This window comes from Prionailurus viverrinus, chromosome D4 (assembly GCF_022837055.1).
Source record: "Prionailurus viverrinus isolate Anna chromosome D4, UM_Priviv_1.0, whole genome shotgun sequence".
Lineage (NCBI taxonomy): Eukaryota > Metazoa > Chordata > Mammalia > Carnivora > Felidae > Prionailurus > Prionailurus viverrinus.
Genome location: NC_062573.1, coordinates 57246444 through 57266862, shown reverse-complemented (window position 1 = coordinate 57266862; position 20419 = coordinate 57246444). Strand labels below are relative to the sequence as shown.

Below are 20419 nucleotides of genomic sequence, written 5' to 3'. Positions count from 1 at the left end.
AGTCACACAGTCAACAAATATTTACTTAGCAACGTCCCTGTGTCAGGTATTGGTAGAAACTAGAAAGATTAAGATAAATAAGACACGCTTAAGGCAATGAGCTAATAGTCCATTTGGGAAGATAAGCTCAGAGTCAATAGTTGTGATGAAGAGCAATAAATAATATAGCAGAAGAATGAATAAGTATAGTGAGAACTTATCAGTTACAGTGCTTTTGTTTTCAAGTAATAGAAAACCTGGATTCTATCAACAAAAGCAAAAATCATTAAGTGGGACTCCATCAAACCTAAAAGCTTCTGCAAAGCAATAGAAACAACACAATGAAAAGGCAATCTATAGAATGGGAGAAAATATTTAAAGGCAATCTATAGAATGGAAGAACATATTTGCAAACCATATATTGGAAAAGTGGTAAATATCTGAAATATATAAAGAACTCAGAACTCATTAACAACAAACAATACAATTTAAAAAAATAGGGGGAAAAGTGGGCAGAGGAACTAAATAGACAGTTTTCCTAAGAAAACATCCAAATGGCCACCAGGTACAGGAAAAGGTGATCAACATCACTAATCATCAGGGAAATGTAAATCAAAGCCATAAGTAGCTATCACCTCACACCTATCATCAGGGAGACAAGAAATAATTGTTGGTGAGGATATGGAGAAAAAGGAGTCACTAATCACTGTTGGTGGGAATGTAAATTAGCATAGCCCCCATAAAAAGTATTATGGAGGTTCCTCAAAAAATTAAAAATAGAACTACCATATGATCCAGCAATTCTACTTTTGGTATATAACCAGAAAATGAAAACAGGATATTGAAGCAATATATATGCACTTCCATGAAGATTGTAGCAGTATTCATAATTGCCAAGATATGGAAACAACCTAAATGTTCATCAGTGGATGAATGGGTAAAGAAGATATGGTATATATGCAGTGAAATATTATTCATCCATGAGAAAGAAGGAAATCCTGCATTGTGACAACATGGTTGGCCCTTGAGGACATTATACTCCGTGAGGTAACTCAGAGAAGACAAATTCTGTACGATATCACTTATACTATGGAATCTAAAAAAATACTTGTAGGAACAGTAAAATGGTGGTTACTGTCATCTTGTGGAGCCCTTCTCTGCTTCTGCACCAACCACAGTTGTTGAGTTCAGCCAAAAAAGAATATAGAGAGCCAAACTCTCAAGGGGGAGTTTTTGGCCCCTATGGTCCTTGTTGGAACTGCCATGGTGGCTGTCTACCCCCCTCCAACCCCGCCCCAGAGGTGGGGAGTCAAAACTGCAATGTAAATGTATTATAATGAAGCTATAGGTTACTGTAGGGCAGCCTGTTATAGGGAAGAATGCATGTATATCCTCCAGGGTCTTTCCTGGCTATTTGGAATCTGGTTTCTGCCTTTTTTTTGTTGTTGTTGGAAAGCATTTGTTCCCTGCTTTTATCTAGCTAATTACCTACTCTATCAGTTACCAAGGCCTGGAGGGTAGAGAATAGGAGAGATGTTAAAGGGTGTAAACCTGATAAATAAGTCTTAGAGATCTAAAGCACAGTATAGTGATTATAGATAACAATATTGTATTATAAACATCAAACTTGCTAAGAGACTAGATCTTAATTATTCCAATCACCACAAAAAAAGAAATGATAATTATGTGAGGTGATAGTCGTGCTAGCCAACACAGCACTGGCAATCACAATGCAATAATAAATGTATCAAATCAACAGGTACACCTTCAATTTACACAACGTTATATGTCAAATATATTTCGATTTTAAAAACCCACATTTTTTAGACAACTGGAAGCCATAAACTGGGTTTTAGATGATACTAAGGAATTCTTGTAATTTTTGTTAGGTGTGATAATGTCAATGTTATGTGTTTTTAAAGGTCCTTACTGTTAGAGATACATACTATTCATAGGTAAAACAATATAATGGTGTAATTTGCTGTTTGTTTCAAATTACTCAAAAGAAGAAAGAAAAGGTGAGAGAAGAATAGATGAAACAAGATTAGCTGTCACCAGCTAGACCCCAAGACCCAACCTTTACTGCCATGAGAAGTAAGGAAGATAATTCGTTTTCAGAAATACCAAATAAAAGCTGTGCTGTCTAGTTAACAGTAGGTTTACAACCTATTGTAAATATGTACAAACGCCCCCCCCCCCCCCCATGGAATCCCAAACCCTCGGACACTTGACTTCCTGGGTCTTCTTCCCCTCTCCCTTTTGCAGGCGTATTTTTGCAGGCTTTGCAATGAGCATGCACCAAAAAACAAGGGACTTAAAGTCTGTCACCTCAGGAAATATACATTTGTTCCAATCAGACTACTTTTTGGCCTTACATGGGCAAAGGCAATGTCCAGGTAATGCTGTAACCTCTGTAATACTCAGCCAATGAGGAACCAGGGGAGGGACTTACATGCTAAAAGATAAATTGCTGTAACTACCCCAGGGGTGACTGTCCATCAGACTCCCACTCCTGCAAGAACGTTGATTAAAGCCTTGCTTCACCATGCTGTGAGTCTCACGACCCTCCTTTGATTGGGTCAGTGGACTTATTTCTTACACTGCTCATCTGCTTGTACTCCCCTACCCTTGTCCCAGTTTTCCTTAAGCTCTTCTTTCCAGATTACCTCCTAACTCAGGCAGGTGGAAAGCGAAACCTCCCCTGGAGTGATAGTGACTGCCCTGTCAAGACCTCCAGCCGGCCCAGACCACCCAGACCAGTTTGAGTGTAACCCCTGACTCACACTTGTGCAGATGGATAGTGGAGTGACCTCCAGGATGACCAACAACTACCTTTACTCCGTTGTAATACTTAAATCTCCAAGGAGGGGCATGAGCCTCATTTATATAACATACAATGTGTGTATAGGAATGTTTCCTTAAGGTGCATGAACGACCTTATGCCCACCTCTACATACGATGACAAAGCTTCTATATCTAAATATTCATCCTAACCCATAAAAGGAACCCATCCACCCTTGCTCAAAGGGGGTCATGGCTTTCGAAATTATTCCCCATGATCTTATTTGCTGCAAATAAACTTTTCTTTGTGTGACAACTCAGCGAGTTTCCAATTCACCAAGGTGGGTACTCACATTGGTTTGGTTACATAGCCAAATGATAATTTTTGAAGGTGCATGATGGTTAAACATGGATTCATTATACTATTCTTCCATTTTGTATAGTTGGGATTTTTCATATTAAAAGTTTAGTTTGTATAGTTTGTCCTCGGGCTTCTAAGAAATATAGTTAAATGGTTTCCTAGTGATGTAAACAATTCCTTCCTTCCTTTCTTCTTTCCTTTCCTTTCCTTCCTTCCTTCCTTCTTTTGACTATTAGAAATAACATTTGGGTCACATCCTTTTGCAAACACCAATTTTGAATTGGGAGAGTATATTCCCCGGGATAAATTGCTAGAAGTGGAATTTCTGAGCAAGAGGATGTGCTCATTTTACATGAGGGTTATTGCCAAATTTATCATAGCAGAGGTGGTCTTGGAAGTTCCTGTGTCCCCATCCTCTTGCCAGCACTGAGTATTAGCAAATTAGGATAATTTAAAATGCTCACAAATAGTGAGGTTATTTCTAAACTTCTAATTTGCTATGGGGCTTATGTGGGATTTAAAATTGATGTCAGGGCACATGGGTGGCTCAGCTATTTGAGCCAACTCTTTGTTTCAGCTCAGGTCATGATCTCAGGGTCATGAGATCGAGCCCCACATCGGGCTCCATGCTGAACATGGAGTCTGCTTAAAATTCTCTCTCTCTCTCTCTCTCTCTCTCTCTCTCTCTCTCTCTGTCTTTGAAAAAAATAATTAAATTGATGTCTCCATCCTCTTTCTTTTTTTTTTTTTTAATTTTTTTTTCAACGTTTATTTATTTTTGGGACAGAGAGAGACAGAGCATGAGAGAGACAGAGCATGAACGGGGGAGGGGCAGAGAGAGAGGGAGACACAGAATCAGAAACAGGCTCCAGGCTCTGAGCCATCAGCCCAGAGCCCGACGCAGGGCTCGAACTCACGGACCGCGAGATCGTGACCTGGCTGAAGTCGGACGCTTAACCGACTGCGCCACCCAGGCGCCCCTCCATCCTCTTTCTTGTTTGGGAGTCATCAATTCTCAAGGAAAGAGAATGGTGTATTTACACTGAAGACCTTTTGCCAGAGGGAATTCAGTACCAAAAGCCTCTGGCCTCTAGAGAGGAAGCTTCTTGAATTTCTGGGAATAAATGAGCAGAGGAGAGTAAAAGGCTGATGGATGGCACTGACAACATGCAGGTTGCCAGAGAAAGACTTGACTGCACTTATTACTAGCATTGTTCTGGTAAGTAGACATAGATGTGCAAATAAGAAAACAGTTGCTCCTATTTTGACAGCTCTAATTACTGATATCAGTAGATTTAAAGTATTCTTTTACATTACTGCTTTTGGGGTTATATTTCATGTAAAATAAGAATTACAGATTAGGCAGTTTAATTTTCAAATATAAAGAGACCTATGATTTAGTCATTGTTATTTTAGCAGAGCAATGAACCCAGGCATCATTAAAAAGTAATTCTGTAGGGGCGCCTGGGTGGCGCAGTCGGTTAAGCGTCCGACTTCAGCCAGGTCACGATCTCGCGATCCGTGAGTTCGAGCCCCGCGTCGGGCTCTGGGCTGATGGCTCAGAGCCTGGAGCCTGTTTCCGATTCTGTGTCTCCCTCTCTCTCTGCCCCTCCCCCGTTCATGCTCTGCCTCTCTCTGTCCCACAAATAAATAAACGTTGAAAAAAAAATTAAAAAAAAAAAAAGTAATTCTGTAGGAGGGAGAGTAGCCATGCCAAATGCAGAAATTAGAAAGGATTATGGACGGAGCATCAGAACATGACTGAATGAGTTAAAAACTCTGAGGGATAAAGCACCTGTGACAGTTACCAGTTTATTGTCTCCCAGCTCCAAATTAATCCTTCAATATATGTTCTGTGATGCTGGACAGATTTCCTTCAAGCATCTCTCGTTTATAGTGAGCACAATGTTAAGCATTTTCAGTAGAGGGCATGGGGTCTGGTGGGGGGTGCTTTTGCTTTTGCAGGAGGAAGGGGCTCTCATACTGTTTCTGGCTGCTGCATGTTGGGTCAATGAGAACACCGGGTGGATCTCTGCCCAGTCACATGCCCAGTGTGTGCATCTCCTCAGCAACCTTGCAGTCATGGCCTCATCTAGTAATAATCTTGCTTGACGCAGAAACTGCCCAGAAGCCCTCCTGCCTCCACCAGTGGCCCAGTTCCTCACCTACACCACAGGTGGTTCCTGTCTAGCCACCACTCTGTCTGCAGGCCTGCACATGGTCCACCTGCACTTCTGGACACTCCTGCACACTCATATCTCTTGTGGGATTATACCTGTGCCTCACCTGCCCTCTGGAGAGCTGCTTCCAGCTTGCCCACTAACTGTAGACCTTTGACACTGATTGGCCTGGGGGAACTAGCAAACTTCTTTCTCTGTTATCCAGTCTACTGGGTATCCCTGATATCTCTGATATTTCTGAATCTCTGGTACCCAGCCTAGGCTGGACTGCATCTTCTCCAATGAGGTATGAACCCTGGATTTGGGGAAGGGGCCCATTCCAAGTTTATCTTCCTTGGGTACTATCTTTCAGCCATAGTTTATGTTTTCCAGTCACATGTCAATCAGAGTTGAATAATGTTTTGTATTAAACTTTCTAACCTACGTTGTTATTTCAATCTTATTGGGCCCAGACTAACACAGTGCCTTAGAGACTATGATCAAGGAAGTATAAATACATGAACCATTGTCCCTTCTATCTTGTTATTTAAAAATGGCCTGTATTTTGTGGTATAACTAAGAAAAATGCTCTTCATGTGTCCATGGTTTTAAATAGAACCAAAAAACATGAATTGGAAAACACATACACATGGAGACAGTGCTGCATGTGGATAGGGTTGCCAGTATGAACCATTTTGTTGCCCTAGAAAAAAACCTCCTGCCCCAAAATATCCTCTGACAAATCCAAGAGCAGATTCAATTGCCAAGAATAAAGATCCAAGGGTGATGACACAAAGGATGTGTAAATTATTTTTTAATTCCTTAATTTTTACCCTTACTAAAGATCGTGGTAAAAACAATTAACATAAAGCTGACCATTTTAAACATTTCTAAGTGTACACTTAAATGGCATTAAGAATATTTGCATTGTTGTGCAGCCATCATACCACCCAGGATTTTTTCATCTTCCCAAACTGAAACTCTGTACCCATGAGCCAATAACTCCCCTCACCCAAACCCCTTGACAACCACCATTCTACTTATCTCTATGAGTTTGACTGCTCTATATATCTCATAAGTGGAATCATACAGTAGTTTTCCTTTTGTGACTAGCTTATTTCATTTAGCATATTGTCCTCAAGGTTCATCCATGTTGTAGCATATGACTAAGTTTCCTTTTTTTTTGTTTGTTTATTTTTGAGAGAGAGAGAGAGAGAGAGAGAGAGAGAGAGCATGAGCAGGGAGAGGCAGAGCATGAGCAGAGAGAGAGCAGAGAGAGAGAGGGAGAGACAGAATCTGAAGCAGGCTCCAGGCTCTGAGTTGTCAGCACAGAGCTCGATGCAGGGCTTGAACTCATAATCCGCAAAATCCTGACTGGAGCCAAAGTTGGACACTTAACCGACTGAGCCACCCAGGAGCCCCTGATTTCCTTCTTTTCTAAGGCTAAATGATATCCCATTATATGTATATATCACATTTTATTCATTCATCTGTTGATAAACATTAGGTTGTTTCCACCTTTTAGCTATTGTGAATAATGCTGGTATGAACATGAGTGTACCATTCATTAACTTTTTAAATGTTGTACTGGTATATTACATGTATTAAGAATGAGAGAAATTTATTTTACTAAATCGACACATGATTGTGGGGGCTGGCAAGTATAAAATCTGTAGGACTGGCTGGCAGGCTGCAAATTCATGTAAGAGTTGATGTTGCAGACTTGAATTTGAATTTTTCAGGACAGGAGGCTGGAAACAGAGTATTTATATTGTGGTATCGAGGAGAAGTGCTTCTTCTTCAAGAAACCTATCTTTGTTCCTGTGTTGTTTCCTTATAATAAACCAGCAATAGTAAGTAACCTGTTTTCTTAAGTTCTGTGAGCTGTTCTAGCAAATGATCAAAACTGAGGAGGGTGTTTTGGGAATCCTTGATTTATATCCAGTTAGTCAAAAGTACAGGTGACAACTTGGGACTTAAAACTGGCATCTGAAGGTGGAGGAGAGGGAGTCTTGTGTGCTTGAGCTTTAACCTGTGGGGTCTGCCCTAACTCTGGGTAGTTAGTGTCAGAATTGCTTTGTGTGGAAAATCCACACATTTGGTGTCAGAAGTGTGAGTAAAAAAAATAATAATAATTTTCCTTTCAGATGCCCTAAGAACTCTCTTATATTCCACACACCCTTTTCCTTACTTCCATTGTAGAGTAGCAGCACAATTTCTCCTTGGTAATCACCCCAGCCAGCACAATAACTTCCTTGTTTACCTGTTGATTCAGAGGCATGAGGAGCCCAAAATGGCCAGCTGGCAATCTTAAATTCTAGTTCAAGGGATTATTGTTGTGTCTCCTGGCAGAAGCGTTCTTCCTTTTAGAACTAAGTCCTCTAGCAGAGCAAAGCATAAGGTCATGGGGATGGGGTAAAAATTCTGCTGGTGAGGGGTGCCTGGGTTGCTGAGTCAGTTAAGCATCTGACTTCAGCTCAGGTCATGATCTCATGGTTCATGGGTTCAAGCCCTTTGTTGGGCTCTATGCTGACAGCTTGGAGCCTGGAGCCTGCTTTGGATTCTGTGTCTCCCTCTGTCTCTGCCCCTCCCCTCCTCATGCTCTGTCTCTCTCTCTCAAAAATAAATAAACATAAAAAAATTTTTTTTTAATTTTTTTTTTAATATTTATTTATTTTTGAGACAGAGAGAGACACAGCATGAACGGGGGAGGGGCAGAGAGAGAGGGAGACACAGAATCGGAAGCAGGCTCCAGGCTCCGAGCCATCAGCCCAGAGCCCGACGCGGGGCTCGAACTCGCAGACTGGGAGATCATGACCTGAGGTGAAGTCGGACGCTTAACCGACTGAGCCACCCAGGCGCCCCTGCATAAAAAAATTTTTAATTCTGCTGATGAGTCACTAGGGGTGATACTGAGTAGTACCATTCCCATTTCCACCCCCTGACTCCTGGCTGTAGAAGAAACAACACCATATATGGATGCTGATGTAGAACATATGCCTCTTCCTGGAAAACGTTGCCCCAGCCCTGCAAGGTATTGCCATCTAGCTGGCATTGTAATTGAGTTTTCAAAAGGCCATTCCACCAAACAGTGAAAACAGCTGCTTTAAGGTTGGGGTGGAACATTACAAGTCCTTGACTTTCAGCCCATTAGCACACTTCATTTGCTGTTAAGTAAGTTCCCTGATCAGAAGCAATACTATGTGAAATACCATGATGGTAGATAACGTGTTCTATAAACACATGGATCATAGTTTCCCAGAAGCATTGAATGCAGGGAAAGCAAATCTATATCCAGAATAGGGGTTTATTCCAGTAAGAACAAAATACTGCTGTTTCCACAATAGAAGTGGTGCAATGCAATCAACCTGCCACTAGAAATGGTGCCATAATGTGGGCTCAGTGTTGGTCTCTGTTGCTGGCAAATTGGGCACTGCAGTGGTGGCTATAACCAGGTCAGCCTTGGTGAATGTTGCCAAGCCCATGCATGACCTTCATCTCTGTCACCATAGCCATTTATTTAATGAGCCCATTGGGCAATAATGAGCAGATGTGGAAGAGGCTGACTGGTTCACAGAAAGGATCACCATATCCACTTGATTGTTAAAATTCTCCTCTGCTGAGGCTACCCTTTGGTGAGCATTCACATGGCAAACACATATCAGTTTTTCACTCATTCAGAGAGGTGAGTCCACTTATTTCTTCCTTAGACCTTCTTTTTTATTGTTCATTTATTTTTGAGAGAAGAGTGTGAGTGGGGGAGGGGCAGAGAGAGAGACAGAGGATCTGAAGCATCTCTGCACTTACAGCAGAGTGCGTGATGTGGGGCTCAAACTCATGAGCTGTGAGATCATGACCTAAGCCAAAGTTGGACACTTAACCATCTGAGCCACCCAGGTGCCCCTTCCCTTACACCTTCTTGATGCCTACTTTCTAATCATGTTCCCTCCAAATCCCTGACCACCTAGCCAAACCATTGGCCACAGTTCATGAACTGGTATATAATTGCAAATCTGGTCATTTCTCTTTCTAAGCAAATGAACAACCAGATGCACTGCTTGAAGTTCTGCCCTCTGGAGGATTTCTGTTCAGCATTGTCCTTCAAGGATATCCCAGAAAGGGGCTATAGTGCTGCAGCTGTCCACTTTTGGGGTGGTACCAACACATTGTGCAAAACCATCTACAAACCGGGCCTGAGTTTTCTCTTCCTCAGTCAACTGATTGTAGGGAACTCCCCATGAGTTCATGGGTGCAGGTTGGGAAATAGAAGGTAATGTAGCAGGAATGGGGACCGTGGGCATTTGGGTTACTTCCTTTTGTAACTTTATAGTGCCTTCAGAGCTGTGCAAGCCCAGTCTCATATATGCTGCTTCCATTTGCTGATGGAGTGTATAACTTTATGGCTTGGGGTCAGATAATATCCAGTTCATGATGGGCAGTTCAGGTGCATGGTAACTTGGTGGCCTATGATTAAGTGTTCAGTCTCTACTAAGGCCTAGTAGCCGGCCAAAAGCTGTTTCTCAAAATGAGAAGTTATCCACAGTGGAAGGTATGGCTTTGCTCCAAAATCCTAAGGTTCTGTGCTGCAATTCACCTATAATGGCCTTCCAAAGTCTCCCAACAGCATCTCTATCAGCCACTGACACTTTAACACCACTGGGTCTCCAAGATCATCTGACCTAAGTGGCAGAGCAGCTTTCACAGCAGCCTGGATCTATTGCAAAGCCTCCTCTTGTCCAGGCCCCACTCAAGAACAGTAGCCTTTAGGTTACTTGGTAAATGGGTCCAAAGTAGCACACCCAAATGAGGAACACATGTCTGAAATCCAAAGAGTCCTACAGGTGTTGTGCCTCTTTTTAAGATGTAGGAGGGGCAAGATGCAACAACTTATTCTCCACTTTGGAAGAGATATCATGACATGCCCCACATCACTGAATGCCTAGAAATTTAACTGAGGTAGAAAGCCCCTGAATTTTTGCTGGATTTTTTCCTATGCTCTGACATGCAAATGTTTTACAAATGAGTCTAGAGTAGTTGCTACTTCTCGATCCCTAGTTCCAATCAGCCTAATGTCAGTGTTTTGGAACACCATGATGTCTTGTGGAAGGGAAAGGCAATCATGGTCCATTTGGGCTATTATGACATAGGCGGGAGAGTTATCATGCCCCTGAGATAAGACAGTCAAGTTATATTGTTGGCTTTGCCAGATGAAAGCAAACTGCTTCTAAGAGTCTTTTCTAATAGATATTGAGGGAGAAAAAAAAAACATTTACCAGATCAATAGCTACATACCAGGCAACAAGGATGTATTTATTAATTTGTTGAAGCAATGAAATCATATCTGGTATAGCAGTTGCAACTTGAGTCAACTTTTAATTAAGTTTGTGATAATCCATTATCATTATTCAAGATCCATATATTTTCTGCATAGGCCAAATAGGTGAGTTGAATGGGGATATGGTGAGAATCATCATCCTTGCATGCTCCAGGTCCTTGATGGTGGAATTAATCTCTGTAATACCTTCAGGAATGCAGCATTGCTTTTGGTTTTCATTTGCTAGGTAGAGACAGTTCTTGAGGCTTCCACTTGCCTTTCCTACCATAATGGCCCTCACTCCATAGGTCCTGGAACTAATGTAGGAATTCTGCCAGTTGCTGAGTATGTCTGTTCCAATTAGGAATTCTAGAAATGGGAAAATAACCACAACATGGGTTTGGTGACCCACAGTGTTAGATGAACCTGGGCTAAAACCCCATTAATTGTCTGACCGCCCATAAGAAACAACAGGTGTTGACAAGGATGTGGAGAAAAAAGACTCCTCTTTCAACTGTTGCTGGGAATACAAACTGGGGCAGCCACTGTGGAAAACAGTATGGAGTTTCCTCAAAAAGTTAAAATTAGAACTACCCTATAATCCAGTAATTGCACTATTGTGTATTTACCTGAAGAATACAAAGCACTAATTCAAAGGGATATTTGCACAGTTATGTTTATAGCAGCATTATTTACAATAGCCAAGATATGGAAGCAGCCAAAGTGTCCACTGACTGATGAATGGATAAATAAAATGTGGTATATATATACAACGGAATATTATTCAGCCATAAAAAGAATGAAATCTTGCCATTTTCATGGAGCTAGAGAGAATGGAGCTAGAGAGAATAATGCTAAGCAAAATAAGCCCATCAAAGAAAGACAAATACCATATGATTTCACTCATATGTGTAATTTGAGAAACAAAAAAAAAGGGAAGAAAAGAGAGAGAGACAAACCAAGAAATAGACTCTTAATTCTAGAAAACAAACTGAAAACAAACTGATGATTACCAGAGGGGAGGTGGGTGGGAGGATGGGTTAAAGATGTGATGGGGATTATGGAGTGCACTTGTCATGATGAGCACCAGGTGATGTATGGAAGTGTTGAATCATTATATCATACACCTGAAACTAATATAATGCTGTATGTTAACTAACCAGAATTAAAATAAAAACTTAAAAAAAAAGTCACCTGCACTTGTTGGAATGAGCACTGGGTGTTGTATGTAAGTGATGAAATCATGGGAATCTACTCCCAAAGCCAAGAGCACACTGTATACTCTATGTTAGCTAACTTGACAATAAATTATTTAAAAATAAACAATCCCCCCCACATCACCTGACCTCCATTAGCCCCTTCTGTGGCTAGTAGACCACAGTGACAATTGGGGTCCCTTGAAATCATTTTAAGTGTACAGCCAGTGTCCAGCAATCCAAATAGTCTGATTAGTTCCTTTTCCCCAGTGCAGAGTCACCCTAGTGATAGGCCATTGGTCTCTCTGGGAAAGACTGGCAGAAAGCTTAACAGTATAAAGTTTGAACAGCATCCTGAGTTTGACTAGGGTCCTTCCTCAAGGGGACCTGGCTTTTCCTTCATTCAACAGGTTCTGAGTCTCTAAACTGTCTCAAGTCTAGGGAATTGGTTGAGGGAACTTGACTCTATTATTTTTTTAATTTATTATTATTATTTTTCTTTATTTTTGAGAGGCAGAGAGAGACAGAGTGCAAGTGGGGGAGAGGCAGAGAGAGAGGGAGACACAGAATCCGAAGCAGGCTCCAGGCTCTAAGATGTCAGCACAGAGCCTGATGTGGGGCCTGAACTCACGAACCCGTGAGATCATGACCTGAGCTGAAGTCAGACGCTCAACCAACTGAGCCACCCAGGCACCCCTTGACTCTATTTTTTAAAAATTCAAGTTAGGCTTTTGTTCATTTAATCTAGAACCCTTCCACTTATACAGATCAAGTAAGAGTTTAATACATTGCCCATCTATTTCATGTGTAATGACACCATGATCAACTAGTTAATGCCATACGTCTCTGCAAATCAGACTATTTTATTTACTGCTTTGACTCTGCTGTCCATTACAGCAACCATGCGTACCTTGCCTTAGGTGATTAAGTGCCACCACTTGACCCTTGGCCCCTTGGGATCTAATACTCATTGTTTTTAGGTTTCCCAACTTACTGGCAGCAGTTCCCATTGTAATTTCTAACCTACAGAGAAGAGTGAGCACAGAGATCTTCAAGGATGCTGGAGTTCCCTTGCACGAATTTATTTCCCCGTAGTGAAAGGTGTATTGTCTGTATGTTCCTCGGGTGGGTGAGCAGGACTTAAATAATAAATGTTCTCTAAAACCCCAATCTCCCTAGGCCTTTGGATACCTTTCTCTAAGAATACTAAGGAAGTTCTGGCATTTCAATCTCATTTAATATAGGCTACATTTTTGGTCTAAACAACCAAACATACTATTAGAGATATTTTTAACACCTTGAGCTGCAACATTAACTTTGGAATCTTTGCTTCGTGGGCCCCTATCAATAAATTTAGCTGATCTAAACTTCCACCATTATCCCACACTCTTAATATCTCTTAATATACTCTTAAGATACTCTGGATTTCTGCCTGTATACATTGGAAAAATAATGTAATTCTTTTGGAGTGTGTCACACTTCATAGGTCACCTTTAGGGGGTTGATGGAACTTGAATCCAGTTATAGGTCTAGAAGCAAAGACAGGTGGTAAGGGCTGGTCTTGAGGAGAATCAGCATTGTATGGCAAGGCTACTACAATACCTCAAAGGAAGCCATTACGAGTTCTTCAGGCAAAGTAGGATTAATGTCAGGTGTTGGTGGAGTGGCTGCTTTTGACAAAGAAGACTCACCAAAATTTAGGGGCTGTGTTCCATTTTATCAGGATCTTCCTGATTCCAGTTTTCAGGATCCCATTCCTTTCCAATCAATGTTTTATTTTAACAGGAGACACCTGTGAGACTGGGAATTCCATTTGTGCTATAAGTCAGCCATTTCAGGATGAAACTCTAGGTTTGTTTTTCAGCAATCTCAGCTCTGCAGCTACAGGACATAAGGTTTTTTCAGGACATAGAAAGCTTCAAGTAATTTATTCAGCACTCAAGCTGGGATTTCAAATCCCTGGTCTCCTCCTTTTCTTTCCTCACTCTGTCCAGTACAATTAGGAGTAACCAGCCAATCTCATCATACTTGTTAGTTTGACAAAATGTTTTTTTAATGTTTATTTATTTATTATTGAGAGAGAGAGAGAGAGAAAGGCAGAGAGAGTGGGAGACAGAGAATCCCAGGCAGGCTCTATACTGTCAGCACAGGGCCTGATTTGGGGCTCAAACTCACAAACTGTGAGATCCTGACCTGAGCCAAAATCAAGAGTTGGATGCTCAACCGACTGAGCCACCCAGGCACCCAGACAAAATGTTCTGAAGGTATCAAATACATGGTCACCCAGGACCTTGCTCCATATTAATAGTGATTAGGAATATTCAGAGGTAATGTTTATCTCTATTGCCACATCGTGCTATGGATTATAAATGTTCTCTTTGCTACTGAAAATAGAGTTATTAGTGCCTTTAATGCTACCAAATTAAAGAACCAATTCCAGAAACTCCAGAACCAATTCAAGAAATTCAACTTTAAGATTGTGTTCCTGGGCACCTGGGTGGCTCAGTCAGTTAAGCGGCTCAGGTCATGATCTCACAGCTCAGTGAGTTCGAGTCCTGAATCGGTCTCTGTGCTGACAGCTCAGAGCCTGGAGCCTGGTTCGAATTACCCCTCCTCCGCTCATGCTCTGTCTCTCTGTCTCAAAAATAAATAAACATTAAAAAAAAAAAAAAAAAAGATTGTGTTCCTGTAGGGGCACCTGGGTGTCTCAGTCAGTTAAGCGCCTGACTTTGACTCAGGTCATGATGTCACGTTTTATGAGTTTAAGCCCCACGTCAGGCTCTTTCCTGACAGCTCAGATTCTGGAGCCTGCTTTGGATCCTGTGTCTCCCTCTCTCTGCCCCTCTCCAGCTTGCACTCTTTCTCTCTTTCTCAAAAATAAATAAAAACATTAAATAATTTTATATATAAAAAAAGATTGTATTCCTCTAGAACCACACTCAGTACCAAAATTTGTATTAGTCAGGGTTCTCTAGAGAAATAAAACCAATAGGATATGGTGGTTGGCAAGTTTGAAATTTATAGAGCATGCCTGCAGGCTAGAAATTCAGGGATGAGTTGGTATTATAGTCTTGAGTCTCAGATATGCAGGCTAGAAACTCAGGCAGGGTTTCTATGTTGCAATTTTTTTTTTTTTTTTTTTTTTTTTTTTAGAGACGGCACAACTGAGTGAGGGTCAGAGAGAGAGAGGGAGAGAGAGACCCCCAAGGTCACCCGATGTGGGACTCGAGCCCACGAACTGTGAGACCATGACCTGAGCTGAAGTCAGATGCTTAACCGACTGAGCCACCCAGGCACCCCTATGTTGCAATCTTAAGGCAGAACTGCTTCCTTCTCAGGAAACCTGGCATTGTTCTTAAGACCCTCAACTAATTTGATGAGGCATTTCACATTATGGAGGGTAAGTACACATTATTCAAAGTGTACTGAGATGGATAGGTAGATAGATGATAGATATAGATGCAGGTATGGGTGCAAAGAAAGTAGTAAACTGGAGGTATATATAACTATTAATGGTGATTATCCTTGATGCAGAGAGGAGAATTGGAGTTAGGAGATTTTAGTGTTTTCTTATGTATGATTATGAATGATCACAAAGGTATGTCCATGTAATACTTTTAAACTGAGAGAGACAGAGAGAGAGAGGCTACTAGACTACATGTTTTCTAAAATCCCAATTGTAGGAAACCTGAACTATTGGGCTGGTCCCCCAGTCTTCCCTCTCCCTCTTTCCAATCTCAGTCTGGCCAGTCTCCTAAAGCAGGACAGATGTGAAAGTGTGATCTCTGAGAAGACACATTCTGCTCTGTTGCCTGGGTTGTATAGAAGCCCAGCCCCCCTGAGAAAGAGGGCAAAGCACACGTGCAGACAGAGTCCATGAAGGATAAAGATTTCTTAGCACAGGGGCACCTGGGTGGCTCATTCCATTAAGCGTCTGACTTCAGCTTAGGTCATGATCTCACGGCTCGTGAGTCATGAGCCCTGCATTGGGCTCATGCAGGGCCTGGAGCCTGCCTCAGATTCTGTGTCCCTCTCTTGCTCTGCCCCTCCCCTTCTCATGCTCTGTCTCTCTCTCTCCCTCAAAAATAAATAAATGTTAAAAAAAATTTTTAATATAAATAAAAAGATTTCCTAGCACAGCTGAATCTTTGGTTTCAGTTCATTACTGAACTTGGGCTGCATCTCAGCCCCTAGGTTCTGTGGGTCCTTTGAATCCTGATAATAAATATCTCTGTGACTTAAGCTGATTCTCTGCTGTTTTCCTACTTGTAACCAAAACTGTTGTAACGAACTGTAGAAATTATACTGAATCTATGGATGATGGTGATTTTGGTTGCCAAGAACTAGTTCTCAAGAAGATTTAATTCATATATGTTGTTCTCTGTAACCCCAGCACCTAGAACTGAATTTTTCTTTTGGCAGATACCTGACATATGTTAGGACAAAATGAAGTTACAACTCACCATCTCTTTTGCTTATTGTTGAAAACATAGAATGGAAATAGCTCAAAAGTAAAATCAAACCTAAGTTTTGATGAATTTATCTGAAACTGAATTTATTTGAATTATTCTGTTAGATTAGAAAAAATGAATTAAAATTCTTAGGTTTCACATATCAGATTTATTCGTTAAACAGGAAGATAAAAAGCAAATGTGTTAAAGGGGCACCTGAGTGGCTCAATCAGTTAAGTGCCCGACTCTTGATTTTGGCTCAGGTCATGATCTCACAGTTGTCAGATCGATACCTGTGTGGGGCTTGGGGCTGAGCCTTAAGCTTGCTTGGAATTCTCTCTCTCCCTCTGAACTTCTCCCCTACTCATGCCGTCTCCCTCACTCATGTGTGCTCTCTCTCTCTTAAAATAAATAAACATTTTTTTTTTAAAGCAAATGTAGCAAAGAACCAACTTTAATCTACCATAACAGGGAAATAAATACTTTGCAAAGAATTTTGTTGAAAGAAGTCACAAGAGGAGTATGCCTAGGTGGCGCTGTTTGCTTTTATACATTATAAACAGAATTCAGAATTCATTTTTAAAATTTTTTTAATGTTTATTTTTGAGAGAGAAAGAGAGAGTGTGGGCAGGGGAGGGGCAGACACACACACACACACACACACACACACACACAGAATCTGAAGCAGGCTCCAGGCCCTGAGCTGTCAGCACAGAGCCCTATGCAGGGCTCAAACTCATGAGCTGCGAGATCATGACCTGAGCCTAAGTGAGGCACTTAACTATCTGAGCCACCCAGGCGTCCCTACATTTTGTTTTTTCTAGAAGGAAACTGTAAAGTGGACTCTTGTGGAGATCTACTTCCTTAGTTCTGTTAATTATTCCCATCTTGGAAAACATAGAATAGTATCTAAATCTTCACTAGAGCTGATAGCAAAACCATTTTTTACTTGATTCTTTTTTTTTTTTTTTTTTTTTTTTTTTTTTTTAGTAATCTCTACACCCAATGTGGGGCTCAAACTCAAATCAAGAGTTGCATGCTCTACTGACTGAGCCAGCCAATCTGTCACGTTTCCCCCCCATATTTGATAGTGCCTAACACTCTGTCATCATTCCTAGACATCATGATTCTGACACTGTCATGTGTGCCTCAGTCACTGCAGGCCAGAGTCTAGTTATAAGCCTTACTGATATACTTATATACTCCTCGGAAACCATATTTACTCAGAACAGTGTGGCTCACCATGTTGAACCACCAATGGTCCTTCTCATACACTATAGGAGAAGCTGCTAGAGGCATGCTCAGGGCTGACCCTCCAGGAAGGGTATGATCCTGACTGGAAATCTTCCTAGCAGGGGAAGGTATGAAGATAGAAATAGGAAGTGCTGGGCCCCACGGACAGTATATGAGAGTTGGCTTCTGTCTACCTATTACGCTGTGACTGGGGAGGTGCTTCCTGGAATATTCTGGGACTTTGGAGACCACACTCAGAAGAGCAAAGTCTTGCCAGGGATGGCAAGAGCCTTCAGGAAGAGTGTCTGCTGGTATTAATTGTTCCCTAGAGTGAATCAGGGCCTTAGAGTATTGGAAAGACCTTCTTCCTAGCAGTAGGTCAGAGAAGGGACACCATGAACCTCTCTCTGCCCCTTTTTTGGGGGCTGGACATTAGGGATAAAGGTGTCCAGCAAGAAGTTTCTAGTTATGGGGGCTAAATATGATCCCTTTTGTGAGGACAGCCCCAGAATTAGGACCAGAGGTCTCCCTCTTGTAAAGTGTGAGCTGAAGATGAGAAAATTGACATATAAATCATATTAACTGGTTGCAACACTTCAGACATTTATTTTTCTTTCTTTTTCCCAAAGATTAAAAAAAAATTTTTTTTTCAACGTTTATTTATTTTTTGGGGGACAGAGAGAGACAGAGCATGAACGGGGGATGGGCAGAGAGAGAGGGAGACACAGAATGGGAAACAGGCTCCAGGCTCTGAGCCATCAGCCCAGAGCCCGACGCGGGGCTCGAACTCGCGGACCGCGAGATCGACGGGGGGGGGGCTCGAACTCGCGGACCGCGAGATCGACGGGGGGGGGGGCTCGAACTCGCGGACCGCGAGATCGACGGGGGGGGGGCTCGAACTCGCGGACCGCGAGATCGACGGGGGGGGGGGCTCGAACTCGCGGACCGCGAGATCGACGGGGGGGGGGCTCGAACTCGCGGACCGCGAGATCGACGGGGGGGGGGCTCGAACTCGCGGACCGCGAGATCGACGGGGGGGGGGCTCGAACTCGCGGACCGCGAGATCGACGGGGGGGGGGGCTCGAACTCGCGGACCGCGAGATCGACGGGGGGCTCGAACTCGCGGACTGCGAGATCGTGACCTGGCTGAAGTCGGAGGCTTAACCGACTGCGCCACCCAGGCGCCCCTTTTTCCCAAAGATTTTAGTACATCCCAGTTTGAAGGTCTCAGGTCACTTTCAACTGTCCCTGGGTTTGATAGGAAACCAGAAACCTTTTTAGTAGACTGCTTTATTCAAAGTGTACTGTGTGTGCATGAGTTGGGGAACAGCGCCTTCTTGTGGTCAGCACAAAAGTAACAGTATTAACATTTTTATTATTCTTATTTTAATTAATTAAAGAAGGTGTCATTGCCCTGTTGAGCTGTGCAGGAGCAGAAGTTTGTACAAAGGGCTGAGGAATCCATCCTGGTGTGCTAGAATATCATTGGAGGTGTTGGGGCCCATCAGGGAATCCACTTGAATTCTAGTCACCCTCAGTGTCAGGGCCCACTTCTGTACATGTGGATGAGAAAAATGAGATGTGCTCCAATTTGAACTCTGGCTCCCCAGGGCCAGGGCAGCTAAAAGACTGAGGCTAGTCATCCCACTCAGCAGACCTGGATAGTTACATGGATTCCCTACAGGTGTCAAAACTCCCTGTCACATGGGAAAGTAAAGGTGAAAGGGTTCCCTGTGGCCTCTGATAAGGAATGGAGAGAATTTGGGGGCCAAGTGAGAAGATTTTGGGACTCAGGCCGGTGTAAAATCAGGACCAATTTAAGGGGTGCTGCAGTACAATAGTGATGGCTAATATTACTTTATTTGTTGCTGTGATAGAATTTAAGGAAGAAGAAAAAAAATCAGGTAAACAGACAAGTGAGGACATATGAGAGGGAACAGAGGGCAGGAGTTTCACTTGTAGAAAGTGTTCTGAAATGAGGCAAAAGAGCCCTGGGACTGGATATCACCCTACCAAATATTGCAACCTCCTTAGGTGTCTTCTAAGCACACATCAACATAAAACATATATATATATATATATATATGTATTTTTTAATTTTTTAATGTTTATTTATTTTTGAGAGACAGAGACAGAGAATGAGCAGCACGGAAGGGGCAGAGAGAGAGGGAGACACAGAATCCAAAGCAGACTCCAGGCTCTGAGCTGTCAGCACAGAGCCCAATGCAGGGCTCAAACCCACAGACCGTGAGATTATGACCTGAGCCAAAGTTGGATGCTTAACTGACTGAGCCACCCAGGCACCTCATATGCTTTTTTAAAAATACATTAATTTTTAAGTAATCTCTACATCCAACCTAGGGCTCGAATTCACAACTCCAAGATTAAGAGTCACATGCTCTATTGAGTAAGCCAGGTCATTTTCATGTTTAAATAAATATATATGTATATATTTTAACTAATCTGTTTTCCATCTTCTTCTCTAAAAAATGATACCTTTTGGATCTGTTTCACTCACTGCTCTACTCCCAAATACCCCTAAAATATAATCTGGCATATAATGGGCAATTTATCAATTTGTGCTGAATAAATGGTACAACAAACACAAATATTGCTTCTTTCCCTCTCCCATTGTCCAGTCAAAAATTGAGACTACTTTTTGTGACTTTTTATTTTATTTATTTATTTATTTATTTATTTATTTATTTTGAGAGAGAGAAACTGTGAGTGGAGGAGGGGCAGAAAGAGGGAGCATGGAATCTGAAGCAGGCTCCAGGCTTTAAGCTGTCACCACAGAACCCAACGCAGGGCTTGAACTCAGGAGCTGTGAGATCATGACCTGAGCTGAAGTTGGACGCTTAACCAACAGAGCCACCCAGGCATCCCATGAGACTATGTGACTTTTGAGGCCAGGTCACAAATGGTTAAAAGGGTTGGTTTTTATT

The 20419-nt window shown here is 42.1% G+C and overlaps 1 long non-coding RNA gene across 2 annotated transcripts in view; it reads left to right on the top strand.

The window, feature by feature from the left end:
• Nucleotides 1–20419, top strand: part of LOC125149923 (uncharacterized) — a 31428-nt gene that overhangs the window by 10498 nt on the left and 511 nt on the right. Inside the window, exons 3-4 of one of the 2 annotated variants that reach the window (XR_007146100.1) lie at nt 7023–7133; nt 14944–14995. This is a non-coding gene — a long non-coding RNA (uncharacterized LOC125149923). Of the gene's footprint in view, nt 1–7022; nt 7134–14943; nt 14996–20419 lie in introns of those variants that run through there. The other variant, XR_007146099.1, reaches the window with a different exon arrangement.